The following is a 12,491-nucleotide window of genomic DNA, read 5'->3' on the forward strand; positions in this document are numbered from 1 at the left end:
TGCAAATTTCACTTATCTTCTGCATAGGGTGAGGGTCTTCCTCCAGGTGTCTGCAGAGTCTGAGCGACTAACCTAACCTTAATTAAACCGACCTTACTATGCACTTTGCAGAGGCTGTCTTGAAGGCAGCAGTAAGTCAGTCAGTATGTGAAAAAACTTATTTCCCCTTCAGGATGTGGTTAACTTGTTTTTCAAAACAAGGGGGAGTTAATCTTGCATGGTGTGACTTAGTCAAAAATGTTGACCACAGCATCCTGCCTGTTGCTTGTGAGAGAGAGATGAGTCAGTGACTGTGTGTGTTGGGGTCTTTTTGACTAATAACCAAGTTGCTATGGAAACTATCGCTTCATTAAACCACCATACATTATTTCCTGTTGACCACTTCTTAGTATCAACGAGTGGAAAAAACCAGCACATTTTCTTCTCTTATGTTCATTTTCCTTTCTCATGCTCATATAAAGCTACCTCTTAACTGACGTGTGTCTTTTTTTGCTATGCTGCAAAAATATTTTGCTGAGGTCTCTTCAGAGTGATCTGGAAGACAAAAGCTAAGTCTAGAATTCATGGCCTCACTGCGGCTTCCTAATGTGCCAAATCTGCTTCCCTGTATGAAGCCTAGAAAAAACAAATTCAACCAACAAGAAATCTAGGTTATCAAAGCTGCATTTCTAATCTCACTGGTCATTTGGACAGTTGGATTTCTGCAGTCTCTAGCCCAAATTTAGAACAAAAAACACAGAACAAACCACAGCATTTTGGTTTAGTAAAACTTTATTTTGGTCACTACTACAATAACCAAAAATGCATGTGCCATACACTTTGCAGAAGAAATACAGGTTTAATAAAGAAATGCTCCTATGTTTGAACATCATCTGGTTGAAGTGAATCATTTCAGATCCAACACAGATCTTCTCATCTACACTAGAAAACTATTGTTATTAAAGCTATCTAAAAAACATTAAAGTTATAAATAGCATCTACTGTGCCTGAATTCTCTCAGCCGTAACAAGAGTTCCACAGATAGCAATGCAACATGGCTGTAAAAGGTGTTTTAAAAGGGTCACATCCAGAGTGAGGTTTGAATTATTTTAGAACTATTGAAGCAGGTTGGCTGCAAAGGCTAGAAGAATGGGGAGATCAATTTCTGCCTAGCAGGGAGATGAGGAGAAATACACTGTTCTCAGTTCATAGAAAAAAAAAGAAATAGCAAAAGCAGCTGCAGCTCTTAAAACCAAATAAACTAGCTAGGCAGGATTCAGTCGTATAAAATGTCTAAAGGGGAGGGTGCTGTGTTGTGTTCCGGATGGTTACTGCCAGCAGATTTGATATTGGCTGTTGAAGACATTGTGCTGCGGGTACATGTTCTCTCCTGCTGTTCTTCAGATCACTGTTGCCTTGCTTCCCCACCATCTGGAAGAGCAAAGTCTGTTTTAGACTATGTTTAATGCAACTGGGCCTATGTGCCACAGTTCGGTAGCTGTCAGCTTAAGACAAGTAGACTCACACAACTTAGGCTGAACTATTTTTTGCCTCTTTGGATACCTTAATTTAAAAATCCTCCCCCTCTTCTCTCTTTCCTCCCACCACTTCACATGTTTGTGTTTTGGAAGCCTTGCTTTTGACTCCTTCTTTGTCTTGGTTTTTCTCCAGGCTTTGTGTTCTGCTATTTGAAGTTGTCAATGAGATGTCTTAGGCACTTCAGGTAATACCTGATGAAAGCAAATTTGCTGCAAAGAAAATCTGGGGACCAGCCACCAAGCACTGAGCTTTTTGTACAGGAAGGTGCTGTTTTGTTTGTGGTTTGAGGGGGAGAAGGGGGGCTGTATTTTGGGGTTTGTTTGGTTTGTTGTTGTTGTTTCCTACAAGAGTTATTTAACAGAAACAGGAGCAGATTAAGTGGTATCCCTGCTTGTGGTGTTAGAGAAGTACACAAATACAGGCGCTCATTCCTGGCATAAGCTTCCAGTATTTGTACATAGCAAGCTATGTGCTTCCTTACCTCAGAAAAGAAACAACTTGATACTCATGAGTGTATTGAAGGCGATGCTTTTTGCCAGCAGGACTCTCAAACCCAGCACAGCCATAGACAACATGTTTGCTTTCTCCACTTTGTTATCTGCTTAGTGACAGAGAAAAGATGGGAGAGATCATGGACTAGATTTGGATATTGTGATATTGGCAGAAAGTGGAAAAAAACCCACAGGTAATAGTTTTAAGGAAAGAAACAACAGCAAAGGAAAATATTATAGAGAAACATGGCAGCAACAGGGGAGGAGCATGTCTGTTTAGGCTGGATTTTGCTTCCTATTTTTTGCCTGTTACTAAACTACCTACCTTGAAAAAGCAGGTGGTGTTTTGTGAAGATGTTTTATTCTGATTCCTCTACCTCTGAGAAAATACATTTCCATGCATTTATCTTCGACAAAGTAATTTAACTTCACAATCGATTTAGGTAACTAACCTTGTGCAGAGGTGTCTGTGGTGTTGCAAACCTTCTCTGTTACTGGTTCTTCAGCCTCCTCTTCTGTAGCATGATAAAGAAAAGACATTATAAACTATATCCAAATTTTAAAAAGGATTTAACAAAACATTCAAATGATCCTTCCAATTGGAATATGTAGTCAGTGAAGTCTGAGGCTCAGGTGATTGATCACTAATTTTAGCATTAATTTGAGGAGAAAATTTCTCCATGCAATTCTAGGAAACAAAAGAATTGCTGAGTTGTGTTGGTTTTACTATGTGAATGAGCTTCATGATGACAAAAACAGTCCCCCAAGATATTTTCTTTTCTTAGGAACAAACAAACAAACAAACAAACAAAACCAACCAACTAAACAAACAAAGCCCCCCAAAACAACACACCACCACTTTAATTTTTTGTTGTTTTTAGAAAGACTATTTCATGCTGTGCTCTAGGAGGTTTGTTGCTGTGTGTTGAAGTATTTAGTCTTAAGTAACCGTACGTTTTTTTAAAAAATTGTGTTTCCATGCCCCACTCCTTTCCTCCCAAAAAAGCAACTCCAGGTTCTCAAACAGTTAAGACCATTTATTTTAGATGATTTAAAATAACTTTCAGCTCTGTCTGCTTATGTACCAGATGTCTTTCTCACTTATGCTGGTTAGCCAGGGCAATACTTACTAGCAGGAGAAACAGCAAGCTCTAGAATATGCTACATTTAGAAATAAGTTGTGGCTGTACCACAAAATTGTACCTGACGATGTTGTGCTGGCTGTAATGGTGCTGTTGTTGAACTTGGCCGAGCAGGTCACCTCTGTGCCTTCTGTCACATTGACCACTTGAATTGTATTGTATAACCCCTCCGATGTCAAAATGGGTGTATTTATTTCATATACGACCTTATTAGAGGACATCTCCAAGCTGATATTCTTTGTATAGGAATTCCTTGCCAAACAAGCCGCTTTCCCAATTCTGCCATCATCTTCCAGTTTCTTTGATTTCATCACAATGACTTCTGGGACTGAACTTTTTTGACTGGCTGAAAAAATAATAATAATAGTAATAAAATTATTTTATTGCAAAACGCTTGCCTGAGTGCTAAGTCACCTGAAGTTCATATATATTCCAACTGTGACTAGGCCCTAGCATTGTCAGTTACTAACTGCCTTTATTTTCTGGGGTCATTATTTCTTGCTGCTGCTTCTAGAAGACCAGATCAGAGACAGAAAGGGTCTATGAGAGTAGATTTTTTAAGGAAGCTTTAATTCCACAGCATTTTAAGTTTCCTTTTGCCAAAGCTTGTGCCTATATGTGAATTCTTTATTTTGTGAGAGACCTGCAAATGAGAAGAGAAATTCTATACATGCCACTACAAGCGTCCAAGTATTCTGCTTTTTCAACAATTTGATTCCTAAAAATAACACTTCTGTCAAGGACTGTCTTGTATATGCATGAGACATGAGGGAATAACTGGTTTTTCTTTACTCTCCCTCCCCTCCCCCAAATCTTGTTTTGATGTGGCTAAAAGGCCTAACCATAGCAAGAGCATTAGGGCAAAGAGAAGTCAGTTTGTTGCTTCCCTGTTGTGCAAGGTTCCTCCAATGAGTGACATTATTTGCGGAAATGAAATACAGCTCCTGGAGTGGGGGACAAGGTTGTTTTTTTTCAATAACAAGTGCTCAGATGCAGTAAGGATTTTTGTCTCTAAGGTGAGAAAATAGGAAAGACTCAATAAAAGTCTATGAATTGCTTATCTCCACTTCTCCAGGAGTTTCTGATAAGGTCAAGAACTATCAATTGTGGGGAAGGTTTTCCTCACTAGACATTGCACATGTTGTAAGATATTCCAACCCAGTCTGGAGACTATGAAAGAGAACATGATTGGTAGTCAGTTCAACAGAAGTTCTTGTGCCTGTTCTAAATGTGTGACCTTTCTCATCCACGTGCTGTGCCATATTGTTAGTCCCACAGCTCCAGTGGCAGGTAGATGTATAATGCAAAATTTGTATAATAAAATGAAGGGAAGAACACCTCAAAGCCTATGAACTTGACATCCCTGGACAAGCCCTCTTACAGTCTTCCTTAGATTAGTATAATGACCATCAGTGGTGATTCTTTAGGTACAACACTACAACAAACATTGAGGAATGAAAAATGTGCCCTAAAACTGGAGTTTTAAAATAGCCTAAAAGATGCTTACAAGTTTTCATAGGATTTGGTATCCTTTCTCTCTCATGCATCTTTCAGGAGAGTTACTCCAAAACATTCAGATGTATTTTTTTCTGTTATGAAATAATTTTAAAGTTGAATTCTCAGTTCCAAGCAATATACTTGAATGACAAAGGCTTGAAAATGGCAAAAACCTGAATTTCAACCATGTAGCATCAGCTTCCTCCGAGAATTTCTCATACGACATGCAAGTAATGAAGTAAGATTGTTCATACTTGAAGGGGATGTCTTTTCAGAAAACAAGTCTTTTTAAAAAAGATAAAATCTTTGCCCTCAGGACATATGTGGAGAAACTAGGGCGATTCCACATACCAATGTCAGAACAATATTAGCAACATGAATTGTAATAAAAACATGACAATGAAGGGAATAATCTAATAGCCTTCATTGCCAAAAAGGGCTCAGCTTTGGAAAGGCTGGGACACATCAAAAAAGATTTACACATCCAATTTGACAGAAGCATCCTGATGGGCCTTTTTGCTAAAAAAGGGTGCATTAGGCCTTGGATTTTGCACAGCATCTGCCTTGCAGCCTGGACAAGAGATTCCTCAGGTCTAATATCTTTTATTTTTTCAATTTCTGTTCAAGGGGCACCGATTTTACCCCATTTCTCTCACCACCCAAACTTCAATATTGAAGTTAGGTGAAAGCCAAGCAATACTCTACCATAAATTCATGGACAATAAATAAATACATAAATACATATATACATAAATACCTATATACATAAATACATCCATAAATACATAAATACATAAAAGGTAGATGGAAACAGGCACAACTCCGTGACTCCAAGTCAACATTCATTGACTTCATTTGACCTATTCAGGTAAACTCAAACTGTGAGCAGTTTAGTAAGATTAAACTAGTACAGAAACATTGCATAAGATTCTATTTAATGCTTTTGTATATTATGTTTCTGTCCCCTCAGTGTCGTCTTTCTAACTCTGACAAACAGAAATTCTTAGGAACTTAAATGTCAGTCTCCACAAGACCTTTAGTTCCCTTCAGACTGTTCAAGTATGGTTTTGAAATCTAACCATTACTATGAAAAGGTTATTAGGACGCCTCAGTAAGAGGACAGCTGTTAGGTCCCAAGGAAATTCAGCATGATAGCAGCCAGGACTTGCCATTTTGGATCCCAGATTCTTTGGAAAATCCCCAAAAATATGATCAGCATGTTTTTGGACTTAAATTTTCTAAGTGCATATCAAGAAGTTATACATAGAAAGTGCCTAATTAGTGGCTTTAAAACATGAGAGGACAACTGCCTGAATTTTAGGAGGAAGAAAAAGAAAAAAAGTGAAAATCCAAACAATAACAACTCAGAAGAGGTTAAAGCACAAGAAATACCTACCTGGCTCCACAGTCAGTTGAGTCCCCTTCCCAAAAACCAGAGCAGCAGTTACACACAGTTAAGACATGTAAATCAAAAAAGGCTCATTTTGCTTTTCTTCTGACATACATTTCCTTTCCAGGTGCTGTAACATGGTTTTGCCAGACTTTCTTAGTACTGTGCATTCTTTGTTATCTGAGAAGATCTTTAAAGGCCTTTCATGTTTCCTGATCTCCAGTATTTGCCAACAGCCAGTGTACCAGCAAGTCGCTTCTCTGGCATGACTCACTGATTAAGAGACTCAGCAGAAACAAGTGCACACTGTGCAACTGTAGTTAAAGCAGAACTATTTCTACACAAGACTCCAGAAGCCTCAGCTGAATCCCTCTACTTTGCATTACCTGAAAATACAGCCATAAATTCCTGCCACTGCTTGCTTTTGGGAGGGATTTTTATATCATGTTCTGGCAGTAGCATTTTATTAGCACAAAAAAGTTATATTCTTTTTTCCTTTAAACTTACAAAGTCATGGAAAGAGCTATCTATTCCACAATGTGATGGGCCTTAGTTTTCTTAATTAAGGTTTTATCTAGAACAAACCAAACCAAACCAAAAACATTATCTGTCCTTAACTAAGCCATCAAGAGGAGAATATGCCTTGAATATCCTATGGTAACTACTAATGGATGTTTTCAATGTAATTTCATGTTTGATGATTCTCAAAAGATTCAGGTAATAAAGTACATCCGTTCTTAGCATTTTCAAATGCATATTAGTATCTCCCAAAGAAATCCTGTGCAATCTACTCTGGGTGAACCTGCTTTAGCAGGTGGGCTGGACTAGATGACCTCCAGAGGTCGCTTTGAACCCAAACCATCCTGTGATTCTGTGATCCTGTGAAATCTAAATTTAGCAACAAAGGGGTCACATTCTGAACATTTTGGTTTCAAATTATTGATTATTTCAACAGACACTGAGTTTCTTAGATGGCTAAGGCCTATTATCTTTTACTGTCAAATATAACTCTAAAGGCTTTGTGCATCTTTAAAAATGTCATCCTATCCTGAAAAAGAGAAATCACTGAACAGCATGGAAACCTCTCTCAGCTAAAGTTTCATGTAATTTTGCATCAAGGTGTCAGAGAAGACAGATAGGCAAGAAAAATAGAAGGATTTAAAGATTTCAGGGTAGTGGAGAAGACAAGGCTATAGCTTTATTTTGTCAGATGAATTGTTGTCTAACCCGAGTCGTTTGAAAGTCAGTGAAGATGTTTCAGAATTTTGAGTAATGGACTGTAAATATTTCCTTAAACCAATAATATCTTCCTGCAATCAATGAGCAATGCTACCTTCAGCTAATTAGAAACAAGTCTTTTCTTGTCAGCAGGAAAACCAACATGCTAAACTTTTTCTTAAAAAAAAATATCAGTCACTTTCTGTGAGACAGACTATCATCTAAGCAATTCTGTAAATGTCTGAATTGGAAATGCCATTGCTCAGTCTTCTACCTGCCGGCTCTTAGACTGTTTTGTTGGTTGTTTTTTCTTGTGGAATTCTAGTCTTCTCTATTATATATTTTACTTTTATATTATATTTTACTTTTTTTTTTTTTTTTTTTTTTTTGACAAATACCATCTACAAATAAATATTGACTGATGTTAAAACAATGGAATCTGGCAGTTTCTTGTGGTCCTACATTTACAACTGATGATTCACTGTTTGGAAAGAACAGATTTTTCTTCAGAATAACTTTTTATTCCTTTGTCCCTTTGGAATTGGGGGTGGAGTTAAATTGTTCCAAAACAGACATTTATTCCCATGCATGTATCCTACAGACCTCGAAAGATATTGGGCAGCAACTAAGAGAGCACTATGTCCTTCTGGAATGAGAGAAGGAAGTTTTAGGTATGTAAAATTACAGGAGACATTTTTGCAGCACTTAGAGGACATGCAGATCTCCAAAAGCATCATAACAAGCCTTAAGGTATGCACCTGGATGTTCAGGGTAACAAAGATCAACCTAGCACACTCGCCTACTGCCCCAAAATTCACACTGCCCCCCCAAAAAGGTTGAGGTGACATCCACCTTTTTTGTACTTTATGAAGTTCCAAATAAAGGTAGGAAGAACTAAGGTTTGTTATGTTGTTATCTCTGCTCACCACAGCTGCATTTTCAAAGCCTAGGCAACTTGGTAGCCAATTTTCATTAATTCTGAGTGGTCTTGGACACAAGGCAGCTGTGAAAATTTGAGCAAAATTATATTTAAACTCCTGCCTCCTCTGTCTCTGCACCAGTGGAATTACTTACCTGGTGACACTATCAGTGTGGTGCCAGTGTCAAAAACTAAGTTGTCATACCAGAGAGCTAAAGAACTTCTCAGAACTTCTCTCCGGTGTCAGCTCTTCACTGAGCTGTGCATTCCTGCTCAAAATGAGGTGGTGAAAATTCACTGGAGGATAGGACACTTCATAGTAAATTTGGGACAGAGAGCTATCTGGACTGGAAATAAATTATAACATGTTAAACTTAAGTAGTGCCCACCAAGTGTTTGGGGATCATGGAGTAATGCTGATATATAGAGGTAGCCCAGTTATTCCTCCAAATCCTTCTTAAGCAGATACAGCCTGAGGATTCAGCTTGAAACCCTGGCTGGAGAGAGTGCAATTTATGAATTGTTCCAGCAGAAAATTCTTAGAGTGAACCCAAAGCATTAGATTTCTTTTTCCTCCCCCACCTTAATTTTAACATAATTTTTGGAAATAAAATAATGATACTTACTTGGTTCAACTGTGAGAGTGGTCCCACTTCCAAATACAAGCTTATCTGTTCCCACATTGCTACTATTTAGTTCAATAAATAACTCTTTCCTCATGGTATTCAAAAGTGGTGTAAAAACAGAAGAGCAAAAGCTGGATATTTTTCCTAATTATCCCTGTGTGCAATCCCATGAGGGCATCCAGAACCACATTTTCTTCCAAAACGGGAAACAGAAAAACAATAATTGAACAGTTCAATGATTTCAAATAGCTTGATTGAATAAAGGATTTCCAAGTTCTCAGTTTCTTCCATCTTTCAGAAACCCTGTGAGTTCTATATTTCCAGGATAAATAGAAGCATGAAAATAAGGTTGTATTTGTCTCCTTAATAATTTCACTCATCCATCTCCTTTCTCCTCCAAAATATATGGTCTTTTTTCCATCTTTGGGTTTTTGTACAGAGCCATGTGTTGTTTATGTCATTGTGGTACTCCAGCCCCCAGTCACAGTGATACATTTCATTACAAAAACTGTCTCTTCCTGTTCTCTACACAGAACTTTGGATTATACAGGCAGTCACATGACATCTTGAGTGGTTTCTGTCCTAACATACTACATGAAGAAACATGATATGGCTTTAAAAGAATGGTCTACAATAATACCAACAATTTGGAATTACATGACACCTCTGAAAAGTCTCCTGGAGTTGAGCTGAATAAAAAGCAGGGGGAAAAGATAAAAATTAATACTTTTAGTGCCATCTCAAAATATTTAGGGAAATCCTTCTGTGCTGCAGGAAGCTGTCTACATTTTCACCTCAAATTTGGTTTCAGCATTCAGGAGCATGAGGACTGTGCATGATCTGTGCTCTGAGAGTTAGTGCCCGGGGGTCATTTGGTGGCTTAGGAAGTTTTCATGCTGTTTTAGGTAAGATGAGAAAGTAGGCAAATGCTTGTGACTTCTTATGCCAAGCTCATTCTTCACCTAAAGAATTGCAACTACAGAATAGATTTAGCACTGTCATAGCAAAACAGGGGCTTGGAGCTCTGTCAAACAAGGTGTCTGAGCCCACTGACCATGGGCCATACAGGGCACCAGAAAATCATTTGAGTTGGAAAAGACCCTCAGGATCATTGAGTCCAACCATAACCTAACTCTCACACTGATCCGTGTTCCTAAGAACCTCATCTAAATGCTTTTTAAACCCCTCCAGGGATGGTGACTCCACAAGTGCCCTGGGCAGCCTGTTCCTATGCCTGACAGCCCTTTCCAGCAATTTGAGGTGCTGGGACCTCAAACTCTGATCCTGAATTGATGTGGGTGGTTGTGTGTGGGCTGGGAGACCCCAAATCACCCTCCTCAGTCCTGCCCTGTCCTGCCTGCCCCCAGCTCTGCAGGCAGAGAACTTGCACATCGACCCTGGTTATGTCCCACCGCGGGGTCATGGGACTCTGTGAGCTTCTGGCTGGAAAGCTGTGGGTTATTTGTAGCCAATGCATAAAGTGTCTCAGTTCTTTATAATTTTGAAAGAAAACTAAGTGTATTTTTTTTAAAAAAATGGCCTCTATGGAGCCTTGTGCTTGGCTGCTGCCACAAGTGCTTGGAGAAGCATTTGTCTGCTGGCGGCCCCTGAAAAAAGCAGGACCACAGCCCTGGACTTCAGGAGAGCAGAATTTGGGCTCTTCAGGGATTTACTTGGAAGAATCCCATGGGTTATAGTCTTGGACAGAGAAGGGATCTAGGAGAGCTGCTTGATTTTCAGAGATCAGCTTCTTAAAGCTCAAGAATCATTCATCTTGAGGAAGCAGTAAGTCAAGTAAAGCTGGCAGGAGGCCAAAATTATGAACAAGGGGCTCCTGAATAATCTCAAAAAGGAAATGTGCAAGAGTTGGAAGCAGAGGAAGATGATCTGGGAAGGTTATAGAAGCCCTGTCTGATCATGTAGGGATTGGGTTAGGAAAGCTAAAGTGCATCTGGAGTTGAATCTAGCAAGGGATCTGAAGGGCCACAGAAAGGTTTCTAGAGGTACATCACCAGCCAAAGGAGGGCTAGGGAAAATGTGGTCCCAATGCTGACTAGGGTAGGGGATCTGGAGGCAAAAGACACTGAAAAAGCTGGGGCATTTCATTCCTTCTTTGAGTCAGTCTTTACAGATAAGTCCGACCTTCAGGATTCCGAGGTGTGTGAGTGGATGCAGACAGGTTGCAGGAACAACCACGAGCCACAGGTGCAACACAAAGAGCAAATTGATTTTTGTTACCTTGCTAACTGGGGGATCTCCAAAATGGCACTTTAGCTCCCAGGCTGAGGTCACACAAGCAGAGACTAAGGTACTGCAGAATTCAGCCCTGGTGAAGATCAACAAGCCTGATTTTTTTCGCCTGTATATCAGGGATTCATGTAGGTACAGTTTACCACACTGCTCTGATTTTTGCCTAAAGAAATTTCAAGGATGCATGATAAGGTGCCCTTAAGACTTTTTTTCACAGGCCTGTTATCCAAATACAGAGATTCTACTTGACATTTATGTGTTTTTTCTGCACCTCAGCTGCAGTCACTTGCATGTAGTTACAATTCTTCTCCTTGCTGATCTTCCATTATTGCCACGTATCAAGTAAACAGAAAGGAACCAAACATGATTTCGAACTCTCGTTCTGATGTCAAATAGCAGGGAGATTACTACTGGGAAGTACCCTTTCTATTCTCCTGCTCTTGTTCTTCATGCATCTGCTTCTGATCACTGTTGGATATGAAGCTAAAGGATCTTTATTCTTACCAAAAAAGTGTGAACAAATCTTACTTTCTCTGTACTCTGAGACCAACAGAAGAACATAATTCTAAGCTTAAATGAAAACATCTAATACACAGTCCACTAATACCCACTTGCTCAACCTGAGCCGACAGTCAGATGTGTAAAATTATGTCCCTTGCAGGATCCAGGATCTGACAATGAATGTTGGGGAAACTGGCCCTGCATTAAGAGGTCTTCCTGCTGTCTGTGTCATTATAGGAATTGAATTTGTGTGTGTGCATAAGGAAAAAGAGACTACACAGGGCACCATGTTTCCACCTTCAAGACAAGGCAGTGAGTAAGACAATTTGTGTATAGTGGTTCAGTCCTTTTCAATCACTGTGGTACGTAGTCCCCACAGTGGTAGACAGCTCTACAAAAACACATGCTTTTTTCAGTACCAGGTGATGTCTCCACTTTCATGTCCTTTGAAGAGCTGGGCTTTCTTTTCCTCTTCCTCTTCTTCTATATTGTTCTACTTCTGAACAATCTGATACTGTTCCAGAGAGGTTGCTAGACACTAAAAGTATCATCATCATTGCTTTTTTTGGCAGGTAGGATCATATTAATCTCTCACTAAAATATTGCCCATAGTTGCCAAAAGGGAATATTGTTCCTTTTGAGTTGTTAGAGCTGTTCTCACTTGAAGGACCTGATTACTGGTTTGTTTTTTAACAGACATCAAGAGAGTTAGGGTGAAATATTTTAAAGAATATCTGGGGGCCAGCTGCCCAAGTCTTATTAATTTTCAATTTATTTTCATTCTACATTTCCTAACTCTTTCTAGACCTTCAATTATTTAGGTTCTAAAAGCCTATTTTCAAGCCAAATAAGAAATGAGTCCATGTTTATGAAGTGTTCAAAAGTTGTCTTTGTTTAGCTGATAGCAGTTTAGTGGACTCTGTCTTAATGTGTTAAAGC

At 39.1% G+C, this 12,491-nt stretch overlaps 1 protein-coding gene and 1 gene segment (V, D, J or C); both read right to left on the reverse strand.

Annotated features, from left to right (window-relative positions):
- Positions 1-12,491, reverse strand: part of LOC308050051 (T cell receptor alpha chain MC.7.G5-like) — a 368,535-nt gene that overhangs the window by 72,853 nt on the left and 283,191 nt on the right. The window lies entirely within an intron of this gene.
- On the reverse strand, positions 761-9,210 carry LOC308049943 (T cell receptor delta constant-like). The segment is given in 5 exons: positions 8,802-9,210; positions 3,213-3,497; positions 2,462-2,524; positions 2,000-2,116; positions 761-1,410 (listed from the first exon to the last, which is right to left on the reverse strand).

Source organism: Nesoenas mayeri, assembly GCF_963082525.1.
Source record: "Nesoenas mayeri genome assembly, chromosome: 26".
NCBI classification, from domain to species: domain Eukaryota; kingdom Metazoa; phylum Chordata; class Aves; order Columbiformes; family Columbidae; genus Nesoenas; species Nesoenas mayeri.